Source organism: Cucurbita maxima, unplaced genomic scaffold, assembly GCF_002738345.1.
Source record: "Cucurbita maxima cultivar Rimu unplaced genomic scaffold, Cmax_1.0 Cma_Scf00034, whole genome shotgun sequence".
In the NCBI taxonomy this organism is placed as follows: Eukaryota; Viridiplantae; Streptophyta; class Magnoliopsida; order Cucurbitales; family Cucurbitaceae; genus Cucurbita; species Cucurbita maxima.
In genome coordinates this window covers 974,216-992,206 of record NW_019272050.1, presented here as the reverse complement: position 1 = coordinate 992,206, position 17,991 = coordinate 974,216, and the positions used below count along the sequence as shown (strand labels likewise).

The 17,991-nt window shown below is 37.0% G+C and overlaps 1 pseudogene; it reads left to right on the top strand.

Annotated features, from left to right (window-relative positions):
• LOC111467642 overlaps positions 1–17,710 on the top strand; it is a 33,474-nt pseudogene extending 15,764 nt beyond the window's left edge.
• The last annotated feature ends 281 nt before the right edge of the window (positions 17,711–17,991 follow it).

Sequence of the window (17,991 nt, the reverse complement as noted above, 5' to 3'; positions counted from 1 at the left end):
GAAACTTTGGAGGACATAACTAAGGACAATTACACCAAGGCAAGGTAATAATAGCGAACTTTCCGGAATGTTTAAGTTGCTCAAGGTTTAAGGGATCCGAGGAAAGGATTAAGACGGAAGGAAGTTTAAGGCTCCGAAAGAAGAGATTAATGTTCATAAGGACACGCCAGAGAAGGACCAACCTATAAAAAGACCCTCAAGAAACTTGGAAGGACGTAACTAGAGATTAATGTTTATAAGGACACGCCAGAGAAGGACCAACCTATAAAAGGACCCTCAAGAAACTTGGAAGAACGTAACTAGGGACCATTACACCAAGACAAGGTAAGAATAACAAACTTTCCGGAATGAAAGTTCTTGTTGGGAGGTAATTTGTTAAACTGCCTATTAAGTTTAAGCTGTTCAATGTTTAAGGGAGGTCTTAAGAATGGTTGAAAATGTTTGAAAAGAAAAAATAAAATAGTAAGCAGAGAGGGTCAAAGGTAAACTTTTTGGATTTTGGATTCTTTATGGGTAGGAACTTTAATGGAGAAGGAAAAATGACCAAAAATAGGTAAAGCATTTTTATGAAAAGTTAAGATTTTCAAAATAAAATATCCAAAATGTTAGGATTACCTAAGCTATTACAAGATCTAAAGAGTCTCCAAATGAGTTTAGGATTTGAACTAAGACCTTATTTAAGGACACAAAGTAAAGAGTTTAAAATAAGTTGTTAAATGGGTTGTAAATGACCAAAAGTACCCTATAAGGACCTCAAGATGTTTTCTAAGGCGCTATGGAACCTTGAACGTTAAGAAATCTTAAGAGAGAATTATGTAGGTTCTTATGGATAATTATGTAAGATTTCATGGGAACTAAAACATGTTTGTCGTATAAGCCAAGGTTTATAAGGACATGTTAAAGTAGGACCCACCTATAAAAGGATCGTCAAGAAACTTGGAAGGACATAACTTTGGAAAATTTCTGGAATGTTCTTGAGAGGAGGAGAATTTGTAAGACCCCCTAGTAAGTTTAAGTTGCTCAAGGTTTAAGGGATCCAAGGAAAGGATTAAGACTTAAGGATGGTTAAGGAGCCGAAAGTAGATATTTAGTGATCCAATGCCTCTTGAAAAGGTTTGAAAAAAAAATAGTAAGCATAAAGGGCCAAAGGTAAACGTTTTTAGGTGAAAGAGCATCTCACGAAAGGTAAGTGACCAATCTGGACTTTTCCTAAGTTTTATTTATAGGAACTACTTGTAATTAAATATGTCGCTTGCAATTAACTATGAACCATTTGTTAAGTATGATATAAAGAAATATGGAGAAGAGTTGAAAGTTAATAAGGACCTAAGCTGACGTTTTTCTAAAAAATCAAGTTACGTTAAAATAACCCACTAAATGGATTTTGTTGCTCATGAACTTTTAATAGAAGGCTTAAGATGACATCTTAAGAATATGCATGAACTTTAGTGGTCATTGGAGTTTGTTTAGGGGTAAACCGAGGATAACTACAAAATGACCAAAATGCCCCTATATACGTAAGTGTTGATTTATGAACCAAATGAAATCTAAATGACCTAAAAATTTATATATAGCCTATTGATTATGCAAGACTCCAAAGTTTTTGGAAGCATGTTTATGGGGTTAAATGAAGAGTTAATGATTCTAAAATGCTCCTAGGATAACCTTAAGCTATTACAAGATCCAAAGGGTCTCCAAATGACTTAGGATTTGAAGTAAAACCTCATTTAAGGACACAAAGGTTTATCCAAGAAGTTAAGGAGTTTGAAATAAGTTAAGAACTTAAACCAAGAAATGGGTGGTAAATGACCGAAGTACCTCTATAAGGACCGATGTTTTCTAAGGTCCTAAAGAACTCTAAACGTTATGAAATCTTAAAAGAGAGACTATGGTTTATAAGGACATGCCGAAGAAGGACCAACCTATAAAAGGACCCTCAAAAAACTTGGAAGGACATAACTAAGGACAATTACACCAAGGCAAAGAATAACGAACTTTCGTTAAAGGGTACATTTTTACCATAAAATTATGAAACATGAACGAAAGTGTACCAAGACAAAGGGCATCATATGGCAGTTAACTTGTGAAACATTCTTGGCATAAATCATAGTGCACGTGCCTCACATGAAAAATTTTATGGTGAGAGAAAGAAAGGGTACATTTTTACAATAAAATTCTAGGGCAGTCCGTCAACTACCTTGAGTGGAACTCATGGCTTGGTCACTTTGATGAATGCAAACCGAACTTGTCCTGCGACCAATACAAGAAAATTAGTTGGCAATATTAGAAAGGGAAAGAGCTCCTCTAGATTTGAAAATCGAGAGATGATTTTTGCACCACGTTGAACCTACCATGTTGTAATTTAATTCTTTTGGTGTAAAACACTCTTTTTCTTATTTTTCTTTGTTACTTAAAAATCTTGGAATAAAAATGTAGTCAATATATTACTAACTTTATGCACTGTTTTTATTTTGTCTTTACTATGTTTTACGTTTTGGTTTGTCTTCATTGACATATTGACTCGGTATGACATGTTATTCTATATATATTTGTGCATGCTCTCTCCTGTATGCTCTCGCCATCGAACCATTCCCAACTTAATATATTAGTAGGATCCTCTCTGGCTCTCACGGTTATTTTGTGATTCATTTCTTAATAGAATGAGTTCTTACCTCAAACCATCCTAAATTCTACTCTAATCAGAGTGAATTTCTCTTGTTCAGCAGTAATTTTTCTTTCTACTAAGCCGATGATTTGGTCAATATTTAAGAAGCTAGCTGATTTCCCTAGAATTTAATTGTCCACAAGCTTCTTAAATCTTGACCGAATCATCGGCTCAATAGCGAGAAAAATAAATTTTACTGCTGAACCAGAGAAATTCACTCGGATTAGAGTGGAATTTAGGATGGTTTGATGTAAAACTTATTCTATTAAAAAATGCATCACAAATTAACCGTGAGAGTTAGAGAGAATCTTACTAATATAATAAGTTGTGAATTGTTCGATGACGAGAGAATACAGAAGTGAGCATGCATAAATATATATAGAATGAACATGTTATATAGAGTCAATTTATCAATAAAGACAGACCAAAACGTAAGACATAGTAAAGACAAAATAAGAGCAGTGCCGGAAGTTAGTAACATATTGGCTACATTTTTATCCCAATACTTTTACGTAACAGAGAAAAATAAGAAAAAAAAAGCGTTTTATACCAAAAGAATTAAATTATAATGTTGTAGGTTCAACCAAACGTGGTGTCAAAATCTCTCTCTTTCGATTTTCAAATCTATTGGAGCTCTTTCCTTTTCTAACATTGCCAAATAATTTTCTTGTATTGCTTACCTGACAAGTTGATTTGCATTCGTCTTTTTATCTATAAACTCTAAACTCTGTGACAAAGATGGTTTCCAATCTACAAAGCTCGAGTGTCACGTCCTACTTGGTTCTTTGGCACTTCTAGCCTTAAAAAATGACAGCATTAGGAATTTGTTTCTTGAACAAAAATTTTTGTTAAACAGAAAGCCATGTTTCAATAGTTATTCTTGGCCTGCTTTTTAGAATATAGAAATTGTTATTTCTTTCAAAACTATAGATGTGCGGCATACATTACTAATTATAAATAAATTAGTTAGTTACGGGCTAGTTAGTTCACTAAAACTAGGAGCAACCATTCTTAGAAAACCTTCGAGACTTGCAACTTCTTTGTTCGACATTTGAGAATTCTAATAACATGGTTAAGAGCATGACTCTGATACTATGATAGGAACCACAAATCTCCACAATGATATAATATTGTCCACTTTGAGCATAATCTCTCCTGGCTTTACATTTGGTTTTCCCAAAATATCTCATACCAATGGAGATAGTATTCTTTACTTATAAACACATAATCTTTCTCTTAATTAGCCAATGTGCAACTACTCCTCAATAATCCTCAACACTTTCGGCTTATCCAGACATCATAATCCCATTTCTATGTTTTTGGAATGTTATTATTAACATTTGAATTAGCCTTCCAAAAGTTTTGAATTCTATATCATGAAAGGGGTTGAATTCTACATCTGGAAGCACATCTAGTTGCTCATGTCATCATCATTGTTGACGGCATGTATTTCCCCATATGTTGGATATTAAGGGTTTGGAGGGAGGGACACATTCTACTCGAGATGTTTTTGACCATGTGAGATATAGAACCTAGTTGTAACAACCTAAGCCCACCGTTAGCAGATATTGTCCTTTTTGGACTTTTTTTTTTTGCTTTTCTTCAAAATTTTTAAAACGCATCTGCTATGGAGATATTTTCACACCCTTATAAAGAATATTGTAAATGGCATCAGAGTCAGACACCGGCCGGTGTGCCAATGAGGTTTATAAAGGTTTAAGGAATCCAAGGAAAGGATTAAGAGCCTAGGAAAGTTAAGGGGCCAAAAGGAGAGATTAAGGTTTATAAGGAGATGCAAGAGGACCCACCTATAAAAAGGAACCTAAAGAAACTTGAAAGGACATAACTAAGGATAATTACACCAAGAAAAGGTAAGAAAGGAGAACTTTCTCCTTTCCAGAATGAAAGTTCTTGAGAGGTGGAGAATTTGTAAATCTCCCTAGTAAGTTTAAGTTGCAAAAGGATTAAGGGATCCAAGGAAAGGATTAAGCCCCAAGAAGGTTAAGGGGCCGAAAGAAGAGATTAAGGTTTATAAGGACATGCAAGAGAAAGACCAACCTATAAAAAAGACCCTCAAGAAACTTGAAAGGACATAACTAAGGATAATTACACCAAGACAAGGTAAGAATAGAGAACTTTCCGGGATGAAAGTTCTTGAGAGGTGGAGAATTTGTAAGACTCCCTAGTAAGTTTAAGTTGAAAAAGGTTTAAGGGATCCAAGAAAATGATTAAGACCCCATGAAGGTTAAGGGGCCGAAAGAAGAGATTACGGTTTATAAGGACATGCAAGAGAAGGACCAACTTATAAGAAGGACCCTCAAGAAACTTGAAAGCACATAACTAAGGATAATTACACCAAGACAAGGTAAGAATAGAGAACTTTCAGGAATGAAAGTTCTTGAGAGGTGGAGAATTTGTAAGACTCCCTACAAAGTTTAAGTTGCAAAAGGTTTAAGGGATCCTAGGAAAGGATTAAGACCCAAGAAGGTTAAGGGGCCGAAGGAAGAGATTAAGGTTTATAAGGACATGCAAGAGAAGTACAAACCTATAAAAAGGACCCTCAAGAAACTTGAAAGGACATAACTAAAGATAATTACACCAAGATAAGGTAAGAATAGAGAACTTTCCGGAATAAAAGTTCTTGAGAGGTGGAGAATTTGTAAGACTCCCTACAAAGTTTAAGTTGCAAAAGGTTTAAGGGATCCTAGGAAAGGATTAAGACCCAGGAAGGTTAAGGGGCCGAAAGAAGAGATTAAGGTTTATAAGGACATGCAACAGAAGGACCAACCTATAAAAAGGACCCTCAAGAAACTTGAAAGGACATAACTAAGTATAATTACACCAAGATAAGGTAAGAATAGAGAACTTTCCAATGAAAGTTCTTGAGAGGTAGCAAGGTGGAGAATTTGTAAGGCTCCCTAGAAAGTTTAAGTGGCGAAAGGTTTAAGGGATCCTAGGAAAGGATTAAGACCCTAGGAAGGTTAAGGGGCCAAAAGAAGAGATTAAGGTTTATAAGGACATGCAAGAGGACCAACCTATAAAAAGGACTCTCAAGACACTTGAAAAGACATAACTAAGGATAATTACATCAAGACAAGGTAAGAATAGAGAACTTTCCGGAATGAAAGTTCTTGTGAGGAGGAAAATTTCTAATACTCCCTAGTACGTTTAAGTTGCTCAAGGTTTAAGGATTCCAAAGGATGAATTAAAACCCAAGGAAGGTTAAGGGGTTGAAAGAAGAGATTATGGTTTTTAAGGTCATGCCTGAGAAGGACCAACCTATTAAAGGACCCCAATAAACTTGAAAGGACATCACTAAGGACAATTAAACCAAGTCAAGGTAAGAATAGCAAACTTTTGAGAATGGAAGTCTTGAGATGGAGAAAATTTGTAAGACTCTTTAGTAAGTTTAAGTTGGTTAAGGTTTAAGGGATCCAAGGAAAGGATTAAGACCCAAGGCAGGTTAAGGGGCCAAAAGAATAGATAAAGGTTTATAAGGACATGCCGGAGAAGGGCCAATCTAACTTATAAAGGGACCCTCTAGAAATTTCGAAGGACATAACTAAGGACAATTACACCAAGGCAAGGTAAGAATAGCAAACTTTAGGGAATAGAAGTTCTTGAGATGAGGAAAATTTGTAAGACTCTCTAGTAAGTTTAAGTTGGTTAAGGTTTAAGGGATCCAAGGAAAGGATTAAGACCCAAGGAAGGTTAAGGGGCCAAAAGAAGTGATTATGGTTTATAAGGACATGCCGAAGAAGGACCAAGATCCTCAAGAAACTTTGAAGGACATAACTTAGGACAATTACACCAAGGCAAGGTAAGAATAGCGAACTTTCCGGAATGCCGGAGAAGGGCCAATCTAACCTATAAAGGGACCCTCTAGAAATTTCGAAGAACATAACTAAGGACAATTACACCAAGGCAAGGTAAGAATAGCAAACTTTCGGGAATGGAAGTTCTTGAGATGAGGAAAATTTGTAAGACTTTCTAGTAAGTTTAAGTTGGTTAAGGTTTAAGGGATCCCAGGAAAGGATTAAGACCCAAGGAAGGTTAAGGGGCCAAAAGAAGTGATTATGGTTTATAAGGACATGCCAAAGAAGGACCAACCTATAAAGGGATCCTCAAGAAACTTTGAAGGACATAACTTAGGACAATTACACCAAGGCAAGGTAAGAATAGCGAACTTTCCGGAATATAAGTTCTTGAGAGGAGGAGAATTTGTAAGACTCCGTACTAAGTTTAAGTTGGTCAAGGTTTAGGGATCCAAGTTATGGATTAAGACCCAAGAAAGGTTACGGGGCCGATAGGAGAGATTAAGGTTTATAATGACATGCCGGAGAAGGACCAACCTATAAAAGGGCCCTCAAGAAACTTGGAAGGACATAATTAGGGATAATTACACCAAGGCAAGGTAAGTGTTCTTGAGAGGAGGAAAATTTGTAAGACTCCCTAGTAAGTTTAAGTTGATCTGGGTTTAAGGGATCTAAAGAAAGGATTAAGATCAAAGGAAGTTTAAGGGGCCGAAAGAAGAGATTAATGTTTATAGTGACATGTCGGATAATGACCAACCTATAAAAGGTTCCTAAAAAAAACATGGAAGGACATAACTAAGGACAATTACACCAAGACAAGGTAAGAATACCGAACTTTCCAGAATAAAAGTTCTTAAGAGGAGGAGAATTTGCAAGTCCCCGTAGTAAGTTTAAGATTCTCAAGGTTCAAGGGATCCAAGGAAAGGAATTAGACCCAAAAAGGGCCGATAAAAGAGATGAAGGTTTATAAGGACATGTTGGAGAAGTACCAACCTATAAAAGGACTCTCAAGAAACTTGGAAGGACAAAATTAAGGACAATTACCCCAAGACAAGGTAAGAATACCGAATTTTACGGAATGAGAGTTCTTTAGAGGGTGAAAATTTATAAGACTCCCTAGTAAGTTTATGTTGTTCGTGGTTTAAGGGATCAAAGGAAAGGATAAGACTCAAGGAAGGTTAAGGGGCCGAAAGAAGTAACGATTTATAAGGACATGCCGGAGAATGACCAACCTATAAAAGAACCCTCAAGAAACTTGGAAGGACATAGCTAACAACAATTACAACAAGGCAAGGTAAGAATACCAATCTTCCGGAATAAAAGTTCTTGAGAGGAGGAGAATTTGCAAGACGCCCTAGCAAGTTTAAGTTGCTCAAGGTTTAAGGGATCCGAGTAAAGGATTAAGACCCAAGGAAGGTTAAGTAAGGGTTCAAAAGAAGAGATTAAGGTTTATAAGGACATGCCGGAGTAGGACCAACCTATAAAAGGACTCTCAAGAAATTTGGACGGAGATAACTAAGGACAATCTCACCAAGGAAAGGTAAGAATAGCTTGCTTTCCGGAATGTTTAAGTTGCTCAAGGTTTAAGGGATCCACGGAGAGGTTAAGATTGAAGGAAGGTTAGGGGGCCGAAAGAAGAGATTAAGGTTAATAAGGACATACCGGAGAAGGACCTACCTATAAATGGACCCTCAAGAAACTTGGAAGGACATAGCTAGGGATAATTATACCAAGTTAAGGTAAGAATAACGAACTTTCCGGAATGAAAGTTCTTGAGAGGAGGAGAATTTGTAAGACTCCGTAGTAAGTTTAATTTTCTCAAGGTTTAAGGGATCCAAGGAAAGGATTAAGACCCAAGGAAGGTTAAGGGGCCAAAAGAAGAGATTAAGGTTTATAAGGACATGTGGGAGAAGGACCACACTGTAAAAGGACCCTCAAGAAACTTTAAAGGACATAACTAAGGATAATTACACCAAGGCAAGGTAAGAATAACAAACTTTCTGAAATGATGAAAGTTCTTGGGAGGAGGATAATTTTTAAGACTCCCTAGTAAGTTTAAGTGGCAAAAGGTTTATGGGATCCTAGGAAAGGATTAAGACCCAAGAAAGGTTAAGGGGCCGATTGAAGAGATGAAGGTTTATATGGACATGCCAGAGGACCAACCTATAAAAGTACCCTCAAGTAACTTTGAAGGACATAACTAAGAATAATTACACCAAGGCAAGGTAAGAATAGGGAGCTTTCTAGAATGAAAGTTCTGGAGAGGAGGAGAATTTGTAAGACTCCCTAGTCAGTTTAGGTTGCTCAAGGTTTAAGGGATCCAACGAAAGGATTAAGACCCACAATGACGGATTTTAATTTAATGTATTCTGGATGACCAAGGGTAGTCAAAAATTAAGTAAAATCTTGTAGCTAGCTAAGGACAATTACACTAACACAAGGTAAGAAGACTTAGGATTTGAATAAGACCTTATTTAAGTTCACAAAGGTTACCAATGAAGTTAGGGAGTTTGAAGTTAGTTAACTTAAACCTAGAAATGAATTGTAAATGACCAAAAGTATTGTTATAAGGACCTTAAGATGTTTTTTAAGACACTCAGGAACTCTAAACGTTATGAAATCTTAAAAGATACCTATGTATGATCTTAAGAATAATTATGCAGAACTATGTTTATGGTGCCAGCCAAGATTTATATAAGGATATGTTGGAGAAGGAATTTAAAAGGATCCTCAAGAATCTTGGAAGGACATAATTAAGGAAAATTAAACCAAGGCAAGGCAAGAATAGTGAACTTTCCAGAATGAAAGATCTTTAGAGGACGAGAATTTGTAAGAATCCCTAGTAAGTTGAAGTTGCTCAAGGTTTAAGGGATCCAAGGAAAGGATTAAGACTCAAGGAAGGTTAAAGGGGCCGAAAGAAGAGATTAAAGTTTATAAGGACATGCTGGAGAAGGACCAACCTATAAAGGGACCCTCAAGAAACTTGGAAGGACGTAACTAAGGACAATTACACCAAGGCAAGGTAGGAATAGCAAACTTTCCGGAATGAAAGTTCTTGAGAGGTGGAGAATTTGTAAAATCCCAAGTAAGTTTAAGTTGCAAAAGTTTAAAGGGATCCAAGGAAAGGATTAAGACCCAAGGAAGGTTAAGGGGCCGAAAAAAGAGATTAAGGTTTATAAGGGTATGCTGGAGAAGGACCAACCTATAAAAGTACCCTAAAAAAACTTGGAAGGACATAACTAAGGACAATTACACCAAGACAAGGTAATAATAGCGAACTTTTCGGAATGAAAGTTCTTGAGAGGAGGAGAATTTGTAAGACTCCCTAGTAAGTTTAAGTTGGTCAAGGTTTAAGGGATCCAAGGAAAGGATTAAGACCCAAGAATGGTTAAGGGGTCGATTGAAGAGATGAAGGTTTATAAAGACATGCCGGAGAAGGACCAACCTATAAAAGGACCCTCAAGAAACTTGGAAGGACATAACTAAGGACAATTACCTCTAGGCAAGGTTAGAATAGTGAACTTTCCAGAATGATGTTCTCGAGAGGAGGAAAAGTTATGACTCCCTAGTAAGTTTATGTTGTTCAAGGTTTAAAGGATCCGAGGAAAGGATTAAGACTTAAGGAAGGTTAAGGGGGCCGAAAGAGATATTGCGGTTTATTAGGACTTTCTTGAGAAGGACCAACCTTTAACAGGACCCTCAAGGAACTTGGAAGGACATAACTAAGGAGAATTACTCAAGGAACTTGGAAGGATATAACTAAGGAGAATTACACCATGGCAAGGTAAGAATAGCAAACTTTACGGAATGAAAGTTCTTAAAAGGAGGAGAATTTGTAAGACTCCCTAGTAGTTTAAAGTTGGTCAGAAGGTTAAGGGCCAAAAGAAGAGATTAAGGTTTATAAGGACACGCCAGAGAACGACCAACCTATAAAAGGATCCTCAAGAAAATTGGAAGGACGTAACTAGAGACAATTACACCAAGGCAAGGTAAGAATAACGAACTTTCCGGAATGAAAGTTCTTGATGGGAGGGTAATTTGTAAGACTGCCTATTAAGCTAGTTTAAGCTGTTCAACGTTTAAGAGATCCAAGGAAAGGATGAAGACCAACAGATCCAAAGTACCCTATAAGGACCTTAAGATGTTTTCTAAGGCTATATGGAACTCTAAACGTTAAAGCAAGAATTATGTAGGATCTTAAGGATAATTATGTAAGATTTCATGGGAACTAAAACATGTCTGTGGTATAAGCCAAGGTTTATAAAGACATGTCGGAGAAGGACCCACCTATAAAAAGACCCTCAAGAAACTTGAAGGACATGACTTAGGAAATTTTTTTGAATGAAAGTTCTTGAGAGGAGGAGAATTTGTAAGACCCTAGTAAGTTTAAGTTGTTCAAGGTTTAAGGGGTCCAAGGAAAGACTTAAGGAAGGTTAAGGAGCCGAAGGAAGATAGTGATCCAATGCCTCTTGAAAAGGTTTGAAAAAAAAATAGTAAGCATAAAGGGCCAAAGGTAAACGTTTTTAGGCAGAAGAGCACTCTCACAAAATGTCTTCTTTCATTGTTTGCGAAAGAAGACGATGACGTTGCCGGTTCAGTTGAACCGGTCACATCAGCCTAAAATGTGACCATCCCTTGATTTTCTTTAAAATTAGACTTCTTCCAGACTGATTTTCATGAAATTCTCTTTGGTTCTTGAAAATGTGCTCAAAGACGGACCTACCAAAGAACATTTTGAGCAATTCGGATACCGAAAGCTTGAAAACAAAGAACCCAAATGTCAACGATGAGGTAAGTAACCAATTTGGACTTTTCCTAAGTTTTACTTATAGGAACCACTTGCAATTAAATATGTCGCTTGCAATTAAATATGAACAGTAGATTTAGTATGATATAAAGAAATATGGAAGAATTAGACCAAGAACTGAAAGTTAATAAGGACCTAAACTGACGTTTTTCTAAAAAATCAAGTAACGTTAAAATAATCCACTAAATGGATTTCATTGCTCATGAACTTTTAATAGAAGGCTTAAAATGACATCTTAAGAGTATGTCTGAAGTTTAGTGGTCATTGGAGTTTGTTTAGGGAGTAAATCGAGGATAACTACAAAATGACCAAAATGCCCCTATATACATAAGTATTGATTTATGAACCAAATGAAATCTAAATGACCTAAGATTTTATAATATAGCCTATTAGTTATGCAATATTCCAAAGTTATTGGAGCATGTTTAGGGTTAGAGTTAATGATTCTAAAATGCTCCTAGGATAACCCTAAGCTATTACAAGATCTCAAGAGTCTCCAAATAACTTAGGATTTGAAGTAAGACCTTATTTAAAGACACAAAGGTTTATCCAAGAAGTTAAGGAGTTTGAAATAAGTTAAGAACTTAAACTAAGAAATGGGGGTAAATGACCAAAATACCTCTATAAGGACTGATGTTGTCTAAGGTCCTAAAGAACTCTAAACGTTATGAAATCTTAAAAGAGAGACTATGGTTTATAAGGACATGCCGGAGAAAGACCAACCTATAAAAGGACCTTCAAGAAACTTGGAAGGACATAACAACTGAGAACAATTACACCAAGACAAAGAATAACAAACTTTCGTTAAAGGGTACATTTTTACAATAAAATTATGAAACATGAACGAAAGTGTACAATTACACCAAGACAAGGCATTATACGGCATTTTATGGTGAGAGAAAGAAAGTGTACGTTTTTACCATAGGGGACAGTCAGTCCACTCAAGTGAATGGAAGTCAGGGTCACCTTGATGAAATACAAACCAACTTGTCATGTGAGCAATACAATAAAATTATTTGGCCAACGTTAGAAAGGGAAATAGCTCCCATTTGAAAATCAAAGAGAGATTTTTACACCAAGTTCGGTTAACCTACACTATTATAATTTATTTATTATTTTTTTTTTTTGTAAAGCACTCCTTCCTTCTTCCTTATTTTTCTTTGTTAGGTAAAAATATTGAGATAAAAATGTAGCCGATATGTTACTAATTCAGTCACTGCTTCTATTTTGTCTTTATTATGTCTTACTTTTTGGTCTGTCTTCATTGATAAATTGACTCGATAACAGGTTTATTCTAAAGATATATTTGTGCATGCTCACTCTTGTATTCTCTCGCCTTCGAACCATTCGCAACTTAATGGATTAGGATCCTCCTTGGCTCTCACTATTATTCTGTGATGCATTTATTAATAGAATGAGTTCTTCCATCAAACCATCATAAATTCTACTCTAATCACAGGGAATTGTTCATGATCTGCAGTAAATTTTATTTTTCTTGCTATTGAGCCGATGATTCGGTCAAGATTTAAGTAGCTTGTGGACAATTAAATTCTAGGGGGCAGTCAGCTAGCTTCTTAAAATCTTGACCAAATCATTGGCTCAGTAGCAATAAAAATAAATTTTACTACTGATCAAGAACCAATTCCCTATGATTTATGATGCTTTGAGGTAAGAAATCATTCTATTAAGGAATGCCGCTTTAAGGTAAGAAATCATTCTATTAAGGAATGCATCACAAAATAACAGTGAAAACTAGAAAGGATCCTATTAATACATTAAGTTGTGAATGGTTCGATGGCGAGAGCATGCAGAAGTGAGCATGCACAAATATATATATAAAATAAACTTGTTATACCGAGTCAATTTGCCAATGAAGACAAACCAAAATGTAAGACATAATAAAGACAAAATAAAAGCAGTGACTGAAGTTAGTAACATATTGACTACATTTTTATTCCAATATTTTTACGTAATAAAGAAAAAATGAGGAAAAAAAAGTGTTTTACACAAAATAATTAAATTATAATGTTGTAGGTTTAACCGAACGTAGTGTAAATATCTATCTCTTTTGATTTTCCAAATCTATTGGAGCTCTTTCCTTTCTAAAATTGCCAAATAAGGTGAGGTTGTATTCGTCTTTCTGTCTATAAACTCTAAACTTTGTAACAAAGATGGTTTCCAATCTATAAAGCTTGAGTGTCACGTCCTACTGTGTTCTTTGCTTCTTTCAAAACTATAAATGTGCCGCATACATTACTAATTATAAATAAATTAGTTACCTAAAGGTTCCTTCAAGTTGCTGTTCTTGGTTAGTTAGTTCATTAGAATTAGGAGCCACCATTCTTAGAAAACCTTCGAGACTTACAACTTCTTTGTTCAACACTCGAGAATTCTAATAACATGGTTAAGTTAAGGGCATGACTCTATACCATGGTAGGAACCACAAATCTCCACAATAATATGATATTGTCCACTTTAAGCATAAGCTCTCATGGCTTTGCTTTTGGTTTCCCCAAAATGTCTCATACCAATGGAAATAGTGTTCCTTACTTATAAACCCATGATCTTTCTCTTAATTAGTCAATGTGGGACTACTCCTCAATAATCTTTAACAATTTCTGCTTATCGAACACTTTGATAGCCAGACATCAAGATCCCATTTCTATGTCTTTGGAGTGTTATTATTAATGATTTGAATTTGGAAGTCTTTGGAGTGTTATTATTAATGATTTAAATTAGCCTTCCAAAAGTTTTGAATTCTATATCATGAAAGGTGTTGAATTCTACATCTGAAAGCACCTCTCTTCTTGAAGTATTGAAGTTGCTCATGTCATCATCATTGTTGACAGCACATCTTTCCCCATATGTTGGGTATTAAGGGTTTGGAGGGAGGGTCACATTCTACTCTAGATGTTTTTGACCATGTGAGGTGATAGAACGTAGTTGTAACAGCCCAAATCCATCGCTAGTAGATATTGTCTTCTTTGGACTTTCCTTCAAAGTTTTTAAAACGCATCAACTAGGGAGAGATTTTCACACATTTATAAAAAATGTTACAAATGGTATCAGAGCCAAACATCGACCGGTGTGCTAGTGAGGATGTTGGGTCTCGAAGAGGGTGGATTGTGAGATTGCACATCGATTGAAAAGAGAAACGAGTGTTAGCGAGGATGCTGGGCTCCGAAGGGGGATGGATTGCAAGATCCCACACCGGTTGGAGAGAGGAACGAAGCATTCTTTTATAAGGGTGTGGAAACCTCTCCCTAGTAGACACGTTTTAAAAATCTTGAAGAAAAGTCTAAAGAGAACAATATCGGCTAGCCAATGTATCTCAAGTACCCCAAATGATGCACTAATCAGAGTGAGGGAAACTCCCTCCATAAACAGAAAAAAAATGACGTCTTTCTTTCTGTTGATCTCATCTTCTTGTCTGAGTGCTCTGCTTATGCGTGGTTTATCCTTACTGTTTGAACTACTCTTTCTACTATTTGGAAACGAAATCAACTTTATGTATTCGTACTTGATTTCTTTACTAACGTGAATTAAAATTTAAGCTTGACAGAGGAGCTTGCACCGCTCCATTGGTTGAAAGCTCCTCGTCTTTTTCACAAGGTAAAAACTGTATTGTCATGCTTGAATCCAACAAAAACTTTGAAGAGCACATCTTACTGAAAGTAATAAATCCAACCTCTTGGGTTTGAAACCAGCCACGTAAGGATGGCTCAGTTGATAGCTAAGATGTTAAATTCAAGAAAATTAAGCTGTAAGAAGGAAGCCGAGTGTACCAGTATCCATTGTTGAAAGCTGAAAATATATCAACCAAATCAAGTACAAATATGCCTTCAACCAATTAGCTGTCTTTAAACTAGAATCAAATGGGAGTTTAGGCATACTCATCAAACTAGAATCAAATGGGAGTGAGAAAAGTTTGTCATATTTAATTTAGTTGGGGTTGGATTGAGTTGAATAGATAATAATTTGAGTTGTGTTTGTCATGATTTGTAGTGTTACGGTCATGCATGTCCAAAACATATTGAATGTCCCAGTCACGCTCATCTAAGACATATTGTCCAAGGTTGCATGCTTATTTAAAACCTTTTTTATATGTTTTCATGTTAGATAGATCTTTATGATTCTTGTTGTATCAATACAGAGGTGTACGATTGGTCACTAAAATCACGTCTACACTTATCATGGTTAAAATGATCCAAAATATAATACAGGGAGGTAGGACTAGTTGTCAATTCTTCCTACTCGAGTTATAGATTGTCTAAATTGTAGTAGGTAGTTTAATCATATTTAACTCATCTGAGAAGCTCATGAAAACTCGTGAAAAATAATTGTGGACATGTTTTATTTTTCTGCCCACCAATTTTGTATCCACAACTAGCTTTGAATCCTCTTAAGCTTTTGTTGTCTTCTTTCATATCTACTTTGACCGAGAGAAAATTTCATCTATTTTGCCTCTTGGAAGTCAGAGACTTCTGCAGGGAGAGAATAAAACAACACTGACCAACCCTTAGGGTTGAGAATTAGCCACCGGAAGCACCCGAGTTCTTTCTCCGGCAGCTATTCGACTACTAATCAACACGACTTAAGCGGCATAGCCCTCGCCGAATTGATAAATGGAAGCCAATCGGCATCAGAAAGAGGATCGGAAATCGCATTTCGAAAGGGAAAAATGTACGTGACGAGGCCTCTTTCTCTGTACAGAAACTCTCCGTCGTCCTTATCATCGGCGCCGCCGGAGGGTCCGAATTCGGGGATTTTGGTAATCCAAGACGAAGAACCTGCGGAAACCAGATGGTGCTGTGGATTGTTTAAGACGAAGGAGTCCGTGAAGGAACTGCCGTTCCCTCAGAACAAGATTCTGCGGCTTACACATGCCGCTGACGCAGGAGAAATTGAGTACTCTGAATCGGTACGCGCAGTGCTCATTCCAGTTCTGAATCTCCCCCTCTCTTCCAACCAATATTACATCATCAATTCTCACTCGAACTCGAAAAGGGTACGTACCTCCCAATTACGATCATAATTCTCATTTATTTTAGATATTAAATCTTAATTTATAAACATAAATTGTTATTATTATTTTAGAGAGAGTTTAGAGTGGGAAAGTGTGAGATCTTTAGTTACATGATTTGCTACTACGGGTAGATCTTGTTTTCTTTTCGCTTTCGCTACAACCATTGGGTATCATAATATTTTGATTGTGATATTCAGCTACAACAATTAAATATCATAACATTTTAATTGTGACATTTGACTATAATAATGAGGTACCATAGTATTTTTGGTTGTGGTATTCCGCGCTACAACAATTGGGTATCAAAAAAAAATAGAGCTGAGATTTTTAGGAATAACTTCACATGATCTATATAAATTTCAATTGAATCGCAGGCTAGCATGCACAAGTTCAAGGGAAGAAGAAACAAGCGGCCGCTGCTGCTACAGCGTTCCGGATCCGCCGCCACAACTTTTCGACCCAAAAAATGCATATCAGCAATTCCAAATCAGCGATTACATATACTGTGGAGGACCCAACGGTTACATCACCAAGTCCATGGCACCGGACGGGGTTCCTCCAAAACGCCTAAGCCGCAAGGGCTTGAGAGCATACACCCAACCCCTCAAAAACTTCGAACCCACTGAAGCACTCGGTCTCAACCCATCCCTACGAGGCCGCCTCCCCGAGCTCAAATCTTCGGACCCAGTGGTGGTTGGGAAGTGGTATTGCCCTTTCATCTTCATTCGAGAAGGAGAAGTTAGTTCTCAGATGAGTAACTCGCCGTATTACGAAATGACTCTCCGGCGGAAGTGGGTTGAAATATTTGGATGCGAGAGCTCCAGCGAAGGGAACAATGGCGTGGATGTGGATGTTTATGTGGAGAGGGAGGTGGCTTCGGTTGCTGGTGGGGCGGCTGCGCGCAGAAGGAGGTATGGCGGCGATGGGTTTGTGTGGTTTGAGGCGGCGGGGGTGGGGCTGAGCACGGCGATTGTGGAGAGGGTGAAGTGGGAGGAGGGGAGAGAGGGGTTTGGATGGGTTGAAGAAGGGGAAGAGAAGAAGATTAGGGTGAGGCGAAGGGAGGAGTTGAAAGGGGTGGGAATTTGGAGGAGATTTGGGTGTTATGTGTTGGTTGAGAGGTTTGTGCTGAAGAGAATGGATGGGAGTGTGGTTCTTACTTGGGAATTTAGGCATACTCATCGGCTTACAACCAAATGGGAGTGAGATAGACATTGTTCTTCCTTGCCGAGTTATGTATTTCTTTTGTTATTGCTTTGGTTGATCACATAAAAGCTTGTTTAATAGATAAGTACCTTCAAGTTAGAATTTGATTGTTATAGTTTTCGTAAGACCTTGTGAATAGTTCATGTTCATATGGTTCGATATAGTGCTCATAAATCTGTTCTAATTAATGGACATTATTGGTGGGTTGAGCGGTTACAAATTGTATTATAGAGTCAAGCTCAGATGTGCGAGTGAGACACTAGCCCTTAATGATGGTAGATTGTGAGATCCCACATTGATGGGAGAGATAAACGAAATATTTCTTATAAGGGTATAGAAACTTTTTCGATGTGCTTTAAAATCGTGAGACTGACGACGATACGTAATGAGCCAAAGCGGACAACATCGGCAAGTAGTGGGCTTGGGCTGTTATAAATTGTATAAGAGTCAAACACCGAGCAATATACTAGTGAGG